The sequence below is a fragment of the Benincasa hispida genome, chromosome 9, assembly GCF_009727055.1.
Source record: "Benincasa hispida cultivar B227 chromosome 9, ASM972705v1, whole genome shotgun sequence".
Taxonomy (NCBI): Eukaryota; Viridiplantae; Streptophyta; class Magnoliopsida; order Cucurbitales; family Cucurbitaceae; genus Benincasa; species Benincasa hispida.
In genome coordinates, this window is record NC_052357.1 from 70,712,567 (window position 1) to 70,725,905 (window position 13,339).

General features: G+C 39.4%; 1 non-coding gene across 1 annotated transcript; it reads right to left on the bottom strand.

Moving 5' to 3' along the window:
- Nucleotides 1–6,224: 6,224 nt before the first annotated feature.
- On the bottom strand, nucleotides 6,225–6,331 carry LOC120087421. Its single transcript, XR_005484561.1, has one exon. It is a non-coding gene; the product is annotated as a small nucleolar RNA R71 (small nucleolar RNA).
- Between the last annotated feature and the right edge of the window lie 7,008 nt (nucleotides 6,332–13,339).

Consider the following 13,339-nt stretch of genomic DNA (forward strand, 5'->3'; position numbering starts at 1 on the left):
TTAAGGAAAGAAGAGCGTTTGAATATTTCATCACCTTTACTGATGATTATTCAAAGGCATGGGCATATTTACTTAATGCAACATAAGTCTGAAACCCTTGAAAAGTTCAAGGAGTATAAGACTAAAGTTAAAAATGCATTAGGCAAAACAATTAAACCACTTCAATCTGATCGAGGTGGACAATATATGGATTTGAAATTCCAAGATTATTTGATAAAACATGGAATTGTATCCCAACTCTCAGCACTTGGTACACCTCAACAGAATAGTATATCAGAAAGGAGAAATTGAACCTTGTTGGACATGGTTCGGTCTATGATGAGTTATGTTCACATACCTAATTCATTTTGAGGTTATGTAGTGTAGACTGCACTGATTCGTTCTAGGGTTATGCAGTATAGGCTGCACCTTATATTTTGAACTGTGTTCCTTCCACGAGTGTTTCTGAAATACCTTTGGAATCATGAAATTACCCAACACAGATGCTTGAGGCTAATCCTAAGAAATTGGAACCTCGTTCAAAATTGTGCCTATTTGTAATTTTTCCCAAAGGAACAAGAAGTGGTTCTTCTACGATCTTAAAGATAATAAAGTGTTTGTGTCAACAAATGCGACATTTTTAGAAGAGAACAACATTACAGAGCACAAACCATGCAGTAAGATAGTATTAAATGAGCTTTTCAGCGAAACTACTGAACCTTCAATAGGAGTTGTTGAAGAGCCAAGTACATGAACAAGAGTTGTTGATGTTGGTTGATCTAGTAGGTTACATCCATCTCAATCGTTAAGGGAACCTCGGTGTAGTGGGAGGTTGCGAACCTGCTATTCGTAATATGAGTTTAACAGAAAACCTAACCATCATATCAGATTGCGACGTTGAGGATCCATTATCCGCAAAGAAGGATTTAGGCAAAGATGAATGGGTAAAAAATTCATGGATCTCGAAATAGAATCTATGTACTTTAATTCAGTCTAGGATCTTGTAGATCATTTTGATGGGGTATTATAGGTTATAAATGGATCTATAAGAGGAAAAGGGGTATAGATGGTAGATGCAAATCTTTAAAGCTAGACTAGTGGCCAAGGGTTATACCCAGGTGGAGGAAGTTGACTATGAGGAGACTTTCTCATCTATTGTCATGTTAAGGTCTATTCAGATACTTCTACCTATTATCGTATATTATGACTATGATATCTGAAAAAGGGACGTCAAGACTGCTTTTCTGAATGGCAATCTTGAGGAGACCATTTTTATGCAGCAACCAGAGAGATTCACAACCCAAGGTCAAGGGCAAAAGGTTTGCAAGCTTAATCAGTCTATTTATGGACCGAAACAAGATTTTCGGTCTTGAAATATAAGATTTGATAATGTGATCAAATCTTATGGCCTTGATCAAAATTTTGATGAGCCTTATGTTTACAAGAAAATCATCAATTACTTAATAACTTTCTTAGTGTTGTACGTATATGATATCCTACTAATTCAGAATGATGTTGGTTTATTGACTATTTGGCTGGTGGCCCGATTCCAAATGAAAGATTTTGGAGAGACGCATTTTGTTATGGGCATTCAGATCCTTAGAAATTGTAACAACAAATCGCTGACCTTGTCTCAGGCATCATACATTGACAAGATGCTTGTCAAGTATTCGATGCAAAACTCCAAGAGAGGCTTGCTACCTTTTAGCCATGAAGTTACTTTGTATATGGAACAGTATCCTAAGACACCTCAAGAAGTTGAGGAGATGAAACAAATACCTTATGCATCAGCTGGTAGCAGCCTCATGTATGCAATGTTATGTACTAGACCTGACATCTGCTTTGTAGTGCAGATAGTCAGTAGGTATCAGTTTAATCTAGGATTAGATCACTAGACTGCCGTTAAAATCATCCTCAAGTATTTTAGGAGAATGAGGGACCACATGCTTGTGTATGGTTCTAAGGATTTGATTCTTATAGGATACACTGACTTTGATTTTCAGACTGATAGGGATTCAAGGAAATTCGCTTCAGGATTAGTGTTCACTCTTAATGAGGGAGCTGCAGTCTAGGGAAGCACTAAGCAAGGGTGCATCACTGACTCCACCATGGAGGCGAAATATGTAATGGCTTGTGAAGTTGACAAGGAGGCTATTTGGCTTAGGAAATTATTGACTGATCTGAAAGTTGTTCCATACATGTCAATGCCCATCACCCTTTATTTTGATAATAGTCGTGTCGTGGCTAATTCTAGGGAGCCTAGAAGCCACAAGTGTTGCAAGCACATTGAGTGCAAATATCATTTGATTTAGGAGATTGTGCATCGAGGGAATGTGATCTTCACGAAGATCGCTTTGGAGCACAACGTTGTTGATTCGTTTATAAAAGCCCCTCACGACTAAGGTGTTTGAGGGTCACTAGAAGAGTCTGGGTCTATGAGACAGGTCACATCTAATCTAGGCCAAGTGAGAGATTTTATTGGGGCGCGTATTTGTTGATTCATTCATCTTTGTCCACATCCTCCATTTCCTGTTATAGGACAATGGATCTTCAACGTCGCCATTAGATATGAAAGTTAGGGTTTCCGTTAAACCTATATAACAAATAGGTGGGTTCGCATCCCTCCCACTATGTCGAGGTTTCCTCAACAGTTGAGGTGGATTTGACTGACTAAATGAATCAACATCAACAACTCTTATTAAAGGTTCAGTAGTTACATTGGAAAGCTCGTTTAACATTATCTTACTGCATGACTTATGCTCCCTGATATGGTTCTTTCCTAAAAATATAGAGTTTGTCGACATAAACACTTTGTTATCTTGAGGATCGTAGAAGTAACCACTTATCGTGGGTAGTCTATAAATAGGTATAGTTTTGAACGAGGTTTCAATTTCTTGGGATTAGTCTCAAGCACATGTACTGGGCAACCCCAAATTTTGACATGACGTAAAACAAGTGTTTAACCTATATGAGCATGCAGCTTATCTGCGTTATGAATTTTAATGTCTATTTCAACAGCTTATAAAACTTAGACATGCTTACACATCCACAACTTGATCAAAGTTATTCAATTTAATATAACAATTATAAAAAAACAAAAACCCTAAACATGCATTCTATACATTATAACAATTTATAACATATACTCAATGAATGTAACATGCTTTCTATGGTGGGATTTTAAATCTAAATGGCATATTATATGCACAAACATGTTTTATTTAAATACAACATACATCACATGTATAATTATTTAAATAAAAACTAATATGATTCAACTTTGGCATCCTAAGCAAGCATAATAACTAAATTATTACAAAAAAAAGGTCGCTATCTTATAAATCACGATTACAAACTCAACCTATATATAATCCTGTCTAAAGCTAGGGATACTTAAGTTGACAGTCTATGGAACACCTCCTACCTGGGGATTATGGCCGAATAATTGAGTGTTATTAACCGGTTTTATAAACGTACATGCGCAGTATGAGGTAATAAAACGGTTTATCATCTTGACATTGTAGGTTAAAATCCAATTATAAGCGTTATACTTGGATAAACCACATGGACTTAGGGTTCTTTTTATTTAGCCAAAAAAAACTTAAGTATAATTGTACCCAAATATTAGAACACTTTAGTGGGAGTTTAATAACTTATATGATAAAGTTATTAAAACACTTCAGTGGGAGATTAATAACATATATGTTACGTTATTTTTAGCTCTCACGTTCCTAAGAGTTTACAATCAAGATTTAAGTAGTACTTTGTGTCGATTATACCTCGACTGCTCCATTCGAAAAGTATTTACACAAATCTGGATTTCGGTAAATAAAGAGAAGTCGTTCAAATATAAAAATCAAATATATGATTAATATATTTCAACTGCCACATTGATAACGGGCAGAAATGCATGTTATCATAGTGCTAAGTTCTTAAACAATGTTGGATTGCGTTGACGAAACATGTTAAATTGCGTCCATTAAGCATAAAATCTATAATATTGGGGTCGCATGCATCCAATGCATTAGAACAGTTGATCTTTATATTTTCGTGCAAAATATGCGTTAACGCAATGCAAAGATGGCGATCATAGGAATTCATTGGTAGAGCGCAACTTCACCACAGAACATTGTGTTGATCGTGCTTGCAAACATTTGCCCAAGAAGAATCACCGCAAATTGGTCAGTGCAACATGGTGGGTGCATCTGGGTGAAAGGATAATTAAGACCGATGGGACAGAAAGCTGATGACAGTCGGATCTAAATTAAGTTGACAGCCGATAACGGTTATGAAGTACATTCAGCTTTATCGGTGATAATTATTCGGCGCGTCAATCAGGAATTAAAGTTGTCCCATCTGTACAACCGGGAGAGAGAAGCCGCCTTTCACCATAGAAGCTCTATAAATACCAAGTGTGTTCTTCAGAGAAGGGGTTAAGCAGTCGATTACTTCATCACTTTACAAGTTCAAGCCTCTGTCCATAGTTTTCTTTCATTTTAAGGCAGACGCGAGGAGGAAGGTATGCCGGTAGATCGTTCTGGTAAGCTTGGGAAAGCACCGGAAGTTCCAAAACAGAGAGAGGGTCGACGCCTGTGGAAGAGGGAACATTTGTAGATCAGAATAGAGGTTCAGTGTAAAAAGCCTCGGTCAGCAAGGAATTGCTACCAGGCTCTCTACCTTTACTTTCTATTTTCATTTTGTACTCAACTCAGTTATAAGAATGGAATTTCTTTCTCTATATCTGTTCACTCTCTGTTATTCATACATGAGTAGCTAAATTAGTTGAATGGGTTGAGAAGCAATTAGCTAGCATAACGAGGGAATCTTCATTCCTTACGATTATCTTGTTTATGTATGCTGCATTCGTTTATTAGAGATACTCGGGAGGGTAGTCTAAGGACAGGATCTAGGCTTGGGAAGGTCAGGTCAGAATCTAGGTTTGGAAGAACTAGGTTAGAACGCATAAACGAGAGATAGGCGCTTAGGAATGAACACTATTTGTTATTAACGCATCGCATGCATCTTAGCAATAAGATATGATTGTATGTAGTCATTTTGCTTTCATGTATTTTGCATCAACGCATAGGACAAGAGTAGAGACATAGGGATAAGCTCTGTGGACATTTTGCATTCAACACATGCGTCCTAGACTTAGGATCATCGCATTTACATTGGGAAATGACTTGTTGTGCATGGTTGTAACATGATTGCAAAGTTTGACGCTTTCCGAGTAATGCTAGCTAAAGATCTTCTCAACCCGTTCATTGCATACTCATTGCATCTATCAGCGCAACTATCTTTTTCAAATATGCCACCTTTATTTGCTTCTTTTTCATCAACACAACAACACACCCAACACTTTATTTATTTACTTGATTACCACAAAGTTTTCATAAACAGTACCAACAAAACTATTTTCACAAGTCCCTGTGTTCGACCCTAGACTTACCAAGAAACTTAGAGGAATTTACACTTGAATTCTTCTGGGGAAACTCGAGTGTACAACGCAATCCATCAACGCATATAATCCATATTTCCATTCAATAAAATAACGCATTAAGTTTTTGGCGCCATTGTTGGAGACTTCGGAAAAATAGTTGTTAACGGTAATTTTTGTGATTTCTTTGCAAAACTCTCAATCTCTGGCGAACTACGACCCGGAGATTGAGAGAACATTTTGAAGGAGACTACGAGACCGCCAACAACAACCACAATCTGATAAAGAAGAGATGGCGGAGCAGCTTAGAGGTGGAGCACCAAATGATAATAATGTCATGGCGAATCCGATTCTGTTGGCAAACGATCGCAATAGGCCCATTAGGGACTATGCATCGCCAAACTTCTATGATTTCTCTCTGGGAATCATGAGGCCTGCCCTCAACGGAAGTAGATTCAAGATGAAACCAGTGATGCTGCAGATGATCCAGACTGCAGGTCAATTTGGAGGAAGGTGTGGCGAGGATCCGCACGCCCACCTCCAAAGTTTTATTAAAATCTGCAACACTTTTNTTGGAGGAAGGTGTGGCGAGGATCCGCACGCCCACCTCCAAAGTTTTATTAAAATCTGCAACACTTTTGTGTTCCCGAACATCTCTGCTGAAGAAGTTCGACTAACATTGTTCCCATTTTTTATCTGTGATCAGGCTAGGAAATGGGGTGATTCGCTTGAATCAGGAGAGATTACTTCTTGTGAGCAGGTAGTGGAGAAATTCATGAAAAAGTATTTTCCACCTACCGAGAACGCAGGACGAAGAAAGCTTATTACTAATTTTGAACAAGATATGGACGAATCGTTCAACGATGCTTGGGTGAGGTTTAAAAGGTTGGTCCAAGATTGTCCACATAATGGGCTACCAGACTGCCTTCAAATGAAAATTTTCTATCACGGTTTGAATCCTGCTTCATAGACCGCTACCAATGCGGCAGCCGCTGGTGGTCTACTTGAAAAAACTTACAATAAGGCGAAGAATATCTTGAACCGCATCTCCAAGAACCATAAAGACTGGAGGGAGTGTGACCAGAGATTAAAACTCAAAGATTCTGATGCAAATAACGATGCCATTGTTTCATTACAAAACCATATGACCGCAATGATGAATTTGATTCAAGGGTTGGCGATCAGCAGCCTAACACCACAAGTTGGGCAAATCAACGCAATAAGTCAAAACACCGCAAGGTGTGCGACTTGCGGTGATGGGCATGCGATGGAAGATTGCCCGCAAAATCCATAGTCTGTATATTTTGTGAAGAATAACCTTTTTTCAAACACTTACAACTTCGGGTGGAGAAACCACCCCAATTTTTCTTGGAAGAATCAACAACAAAATTTTCAATCTGTGGCGCAAAAAGAAGGGCCACTAGGATTCTTTCAATGCAACAACGGTCAACAGAGCAATCAAGCAAGTAGCTCACAACAACCAACGCAATCTTCTTCTCTAGAGAGCCTATTGAAGCAATATATAGAGGAAAACAAGTCAATGCTTCAAAGTTAAGCTACGTCCATCCGCAACCTCGAATTGCAAATGGGCCAAATTGCGAATGAGCTGAATAGTTGACTGCAAGGGGCGTTGCCAAGTTCAACCAAACTTCCACGCAAGCCAGGGGGATCAGGTAAGGAGCAATGTCAGGTTGTGACATTGCGCAGTGGAAAGACTGTGGAGGGAGAAAAGAAGGATCAGAGTAGAACAACTTCCATCACAACTGAGCCTAAGATTGCGGTAACGCAAGAAGAGGAAAGAGAAAATGAAGCAGTAGAACCTGAGGTTGCGTCAACCTCAAAGTAAAATGAAATGGAAATCGTGAAAGTCCAGTTACCACCTTTCCCACAGAGACTAAGGAAGAAGAAAAACGAAGAGGTACAGTACCAACGCTTCTTATGTATGTTAAAGCAATTACATGTTAACATTCCTTTCAGTGAAGCGATTGAAGAAATGCCTGCCTATGCCATGTTTTTGAAGGACATGGTAACTAAGAAGAGAGGTGCTGGAAAATTTTCCACGGTGGCATTAACACAAAGTTCCAAATCTATTATCCCACCGAAGATGAGCGAACCTGAGAGTTTCACTATTCCTTGCTCCATAGGAGGACTCTATATTGGGCAATCCCTATGTGACTTGAGGGCCAGTATAAATTTGATGTCACTGTCAATTTTTCGACAACTAAATATGGGGCAATTTGTGCCCACCTCCGTGACTCTTCAATTGCCTGACAGATCTCTGGTTCATCCAGAAGGTAAGGTGAAAGATGTGCTGATCACGATTGATAAATTTATTTTGCCAGCTGACTTCATCATCCTAGATTATGAGGCTGANCATCCAGAAGGTAAGGTGAAAGATGTGCTGATCACGATTGATAAATTTATTTTGCCAGCTGACTTCATCATCCTAGATTATGAGGCTGACTAGGATGTACGCATCATTTTGGGGCGACCTTTCCTATCAACGGGCCGTGCTTAAATTGATGTGCATAAGGGAGAAATCACTTTGAGCATAAATGGACAGAAGCTCAAATTTAATATAATTCGTGCCATGAAATTCCCGGATGAGGAAGACCTACAAGATTCTGACGATGACCTAAATTTGATTGCAGAAGAAAAGTCTGATGAAGAGTGTGAAGAAGAGGATGCCAACACATCCGTAGCTGCCTGCAATGCGATCATAGCAAAAACAAACAAAGAAGACGAAATGATTGCAACGTAAGAAGAAGAGCCAAAAGAAGAAAGAAAAACAATGCAACCTTCCCTGGTGGAACCACCAACACTTGAACTAAAGACCCTACCAACCCATTTGAAGTACGCATTTTTGGGTCAGAATGAAAAGCTGCCAGTGAAAATTTCCTCTGCGCTCAACGCAGATCAAGAGAATGCGTTGATGAACATTCTCAAAAAACATGTGCGAGTAATTGGCTGGACGCTCGCTGACATCAGAGAAATTAGCCCTGCGTACTGCATGCATCACATTCGTCTTGAGGACGACTACAAAGCAACTATTGAAAATCAACGCAGACTTAACTCTGCGATGAAGAAGGTCATCAAAAAGGAGATTATCAAGTGGTTGGATGCAGGTATTATCTATCTCATAGCAGATAGCACGTGGGTCAGCCCCGTGTAATGTGCATCAAAGAAGGGCGGAATGACGGTAGTCCCAAATGAGAACAATGAATTAATACCGTAAAGAACCATCATTGGATGGCGCATATGTATGGACTACTGCAAGTTAAATGCGGCCACAATGAAAGATCACTTTCCTCTGCCATTCATTGATCAAATGCTAGACAAACTAGTAGGGAATGATCTTTACTGCTTCTTGGATGGGTATGCCGGATATAATCAAATCCTGATAGCTTTTGAAGATCAAGACAAGACCACATTCACTTGCCCATATGAAATATTTGCTTTTCGCCGCATGCCGTTTGGCCTCTACAATTCGTCGAGCATGTTCCAGAGGTGTATAATGGCAATCTTTTCAGAATTTCTCGAGGACTCAGTGGAAATATTTATGGATGACTTCTCCATTTATGGGAACACTTATGATGTCTGCCTGGCCAATTTGGAGAAAATTTTGAAGAGATGTGAAGAGACGAACCTAGCGCTCAACTGGGAAAAATGTCACTTCATGGTGAAAGAGGGTATAATGTTGGGACACAAAATCTCCCAGGAAGGGTTGGAGGTGGACAAAGCAAAGATTGAAGCAATTGAAAAACTCCCACCTCTAACCAGCATGAAGGCTTTGTGAAGCTTCTTGGGGCACACGGGATTTTACAAACAATTCGTCAAGGACTTTTCTAAGATAGCACGACCACTGTGTGCGTTGTTAGAGGCAGACATGAAATTTGAGTTTGACAACAATTGCCTCAACGCATTCATAGTATTAAAAGATCTGCTGATTACCGCGCTTGTACTAATTGCGCCGGATTGGACAATGCCATTTGAAATCATGTGCGACCCAAACGGGTATGCGATGGGGGCTGCATTAGTGCAAAAGCATAAAACTATTTTGCACCCCATCGCATATGCGAGTAAAACTCTAAACCTTGCTTAAATAAATTATACCACCACTGAAAAAGAACTCCTGGCTGTGATTTTTGCGTTGAAGAAATTCAGGGCATATCTGTTGGGAACCAAGGTACTTATTCACACTGATCACTCAGCAATCAAATATTTAATGACAAAGACGGACGCAAAGCCGAGGTTGATCAGATGGGTTCTTCTCCTTCAAGAATTTGATATCGCATTAATTGATCGGAAGGGGACAGAGAATCAAGTTGCGGATCACTTGTCCAGATTGGAAAATCTCGAGGTTGACCGCAATGAATCTGAAGTGAGTGCCATGTTTCCGGACGAGTAGCTGTTCCACATAGAAGAATTGCCCTGGTATGCTGACATCGTTAACTATTTAGTCTATGAACAATTTGTTGAAGATTACATCTACCATCAACAGAAGAAGCTCAAGCATGAATGCAAAAATTATTATTGGGATGAGCCGAATCTGTATAAAAGAGGTGCAGATCAAATCATTCGATTATGCGTACCAAATGCTGCTCAACAACGCATATTGTCACAGTGCCACGATTCGCCATATGGAGGGCACTTTGGAGGGTAACGTACTGTAGCCAAAGTTTTGCAAAGTGGATTCTTTTGGCCATCATTATTTAAGGATGCTGCTAACTACAAAATGAAATGTGATCGGTGTCAATGCACCGGCAACATTTCATGGAAGAACGCAATGCCAATAAACACTATCTTGGAGTTGGAATTATTTGACGTCTGGGAGATTGATTTCATGGGACCATTCCCTCCTTCGCATGGAAAGCATTATATCTTATTGGCCGTCGATTACATCTTCAAGTGGGTAGAGGCAATAGCATACGCTGCAAGTGATGCGGCGGTAGTCTCCCAGTTCCTCAAGAAAAATATTTTTCCTCATTTTGGCACTCCCCGTGCCATCATAAGTGATGAAGGATTACACTTTGTTAACCACAATATAAAGGAGCTGTTGCAAGTACAATATCCTTCACAAAGTGGCCACCGCATACCATCCGCAAATGAATAGCCAGGCTGAAATGTCCAATAGAGAAATTAAGTTGATACTTGAGAAGGTGGTAAAACCTTCACGGAAAGATTGGGCGATGAAGCTTGATGATGCGTTGTGGGCATACCGGACCGCATTTAAAACACCTATATGTATGTCCCCCTATGCGTTGGTATTTGGCAAGGCGTTTCATTTGCCTTTGAATCTAGAGTATAAAGCATTGTGGACGGTCAAGAAACTGAATTTTGATCTGAAGAAAGTAGGGGATGCGCGAAAACTGCAACTGGTCGAGCTAGAAGAATGGAGATTCAATGCATATGAGAATGCGAAGATTTATAAAGAGCGCACCAAGCGCTGACATGATAAATGCATATACGCTAGAAACCTCCAAGTTAGGCAAAAACTCTTACTGTTCAATTCAAGATTGTGGCTCTTTCCGGAAAAATTAAAATCGTGCTGGTCCGGTCCTTTCATCATCAAAGCAATATTTCCACATGGTGCGGTGGAACTGATCACCAAGGATGGCAATCGAACATTTAAAGTTAATGAACAACGGATAAAGGCATGTTGCTGAGGAGATTTCCAGCCAGAAATAGTCTCCGCAAAGTTGAAAAAACCCGGACTTTCCCTTACTCAACTCTTGAACATTTAGTTCTTCGTCACTTTACTATTATCTGTATTTCACTTATTTTTCTTGCTCTAAAAAAAAAAACTTGTTGTTTTGTTTTAAAATCATTTGACCCTTTCTTTGTCTATTTACAAGGATTAAGGCACAAGATTGAAAAGAAGCAAATGATCTCATTCTATCACCGCAATCCACAGAAGCAAAGATCGCCGCAAGGATGGATGCATCAATAGACAATGCGGGCGACAACGCAAAATTTGAAGGTGTACTCTTCCTTATCCTTATTTCAAATTTTGCGCCATCACATTGCATTTTACTTTTCAAAGTTTTATCACCGCATCCTCCTTGATTACCGCAATTATTTAACCAGTAGATAAATTTAGTAGTTTACCGCATTCTATTTCTTTGCCAAGTATGATTTCAATGATGAAAAATATGCTTCTATCTCTTCCATATATATCAGAGTCAACTTAATCTTAAGATAATCACCTCATAAAATATTTCTAGAAGTTAGAGGTTTGCTAGCTTCCTTTCCAATTCTCTTTACAATGCATTCTATGACCATCACATGACTTATTTTAATTTCTTTTGGCAATAAGGACATTGCCGCATTTTAAATTTTAGGGTGTGGTATTTATTTTCAACCTTGCTATAAAAAAAAGGCACTTACCCGTAGTTGGATGTCCGCATGACACATATGGGGCAACCCAAAACGAAAGTAAGTCACTAGGATCAATGCTTAAATCAATGATCGCAACTCTACTACCAAATCGGTATGAGTTTAGTCTGAGAAAGAGTGCATTGCTCGTAGTTGGATGTCCGCATGACACACGTGGGGGCAAGCCAAAACAAAGGCAAGGCACTCGGATCAGCGCAAGGTCAGAAACAAAATAGCAATGAAGAAAATTTTTGTCAAGGATAAACCATTTGATACCCCAGAGGAAAATTTTCTTTTTGAAATAAATCATGCGATATTCTGGAATTTAGTAAAGTCCTTTTAAAAGTTAAGCTTGCAATCCCTAAGTCTTAGAAATATTTTAGGAAGAGACTTGAATAAGACAAAAGGAAATTCTGGCATATAGGATTTGAACGAAGTATTCTTGAGAAATCTAGGAAAAGAACTTTGCGGTTAACTTGCTAAAGGAATCTTTAGCTTATGCTTGAGGACAAGCATTGTTTAAATTTGGGGGTGTGATAATGGGCAGAAATACACGTTATCATAGTACTAAGTTCTTAAACAATGTTGGATTGCGTTGATGAAATATGCTAAATTGCGTCCATTAAGCATAAAATCTATAATATTGCGGTCGCATGCGTCCAATGCATTAGAACAGTTGATCTTTATATTTTCGTGCAAAATATGCGTTAACGCAATGCAAAGATGGCGATCATAGGAATTCACTGGTAGAGTGCAACTTCACCACAAGACTTTGTGTTGATCGTGCTTGCAAACATTTGCCCAAGAAGAATCACCGCAAATTGGTCAACGCAACATGGTGGGCACATCTGGGTGAAAGGATAATTAAGACCGATAGGATAGAAAGCTGATGACAGTCGGATCTAAATTAAGTTGACAGCCGATAACGGTCACGAAGTACATTCAGCTTTATCGGTGATAATTATTTGGCGCGTCAATCAAGAATTAAAGTTGTCCCATCTGTACAACCGGGAGAGAGAAGCCGCCTTTCACCATAGAAGCTCTATAAATACCAAGTGTGTTCTTCAGAGAAGGGGTTAAGCAGTCGATTACTTCATCACTTTACAAGTTCAAGCCTCTGTCCATAGTTTTCTTTCATTTTAAGGCAGACGCGAGGAGGAAGGTATGCCGGTAGATCGTTCTGGTAAGCTTGGGAAAGCACCGGAAGTTCCAAAACAGAGAGAGGGTCGACGCCTGTGGAAGAGGGAACATTTGTAGATCAGAATAGAGGTTCAGTGTAAAAAGCCTCGGTCAGCAAGGAATTGCTACCAGGCTCTCTACCTTTACTTTCTATTTTCATTTTGTACTCAACTCAGTTATAAGAATGGAATTTCTTTCTCTATATCTGTTCACTCTCTGTTATTCATACATGAGTAGCTAAATTAGTTGAATGGGTTGAGAAGCAATTAGCTAGCATAACGAGGGAATCTTCATTCCTTACGATTATCTTGTTTATGTATGCTGCATTCGTTTATTAGAGATACTCGGGAGGGTAGTCTAAGGACAGGA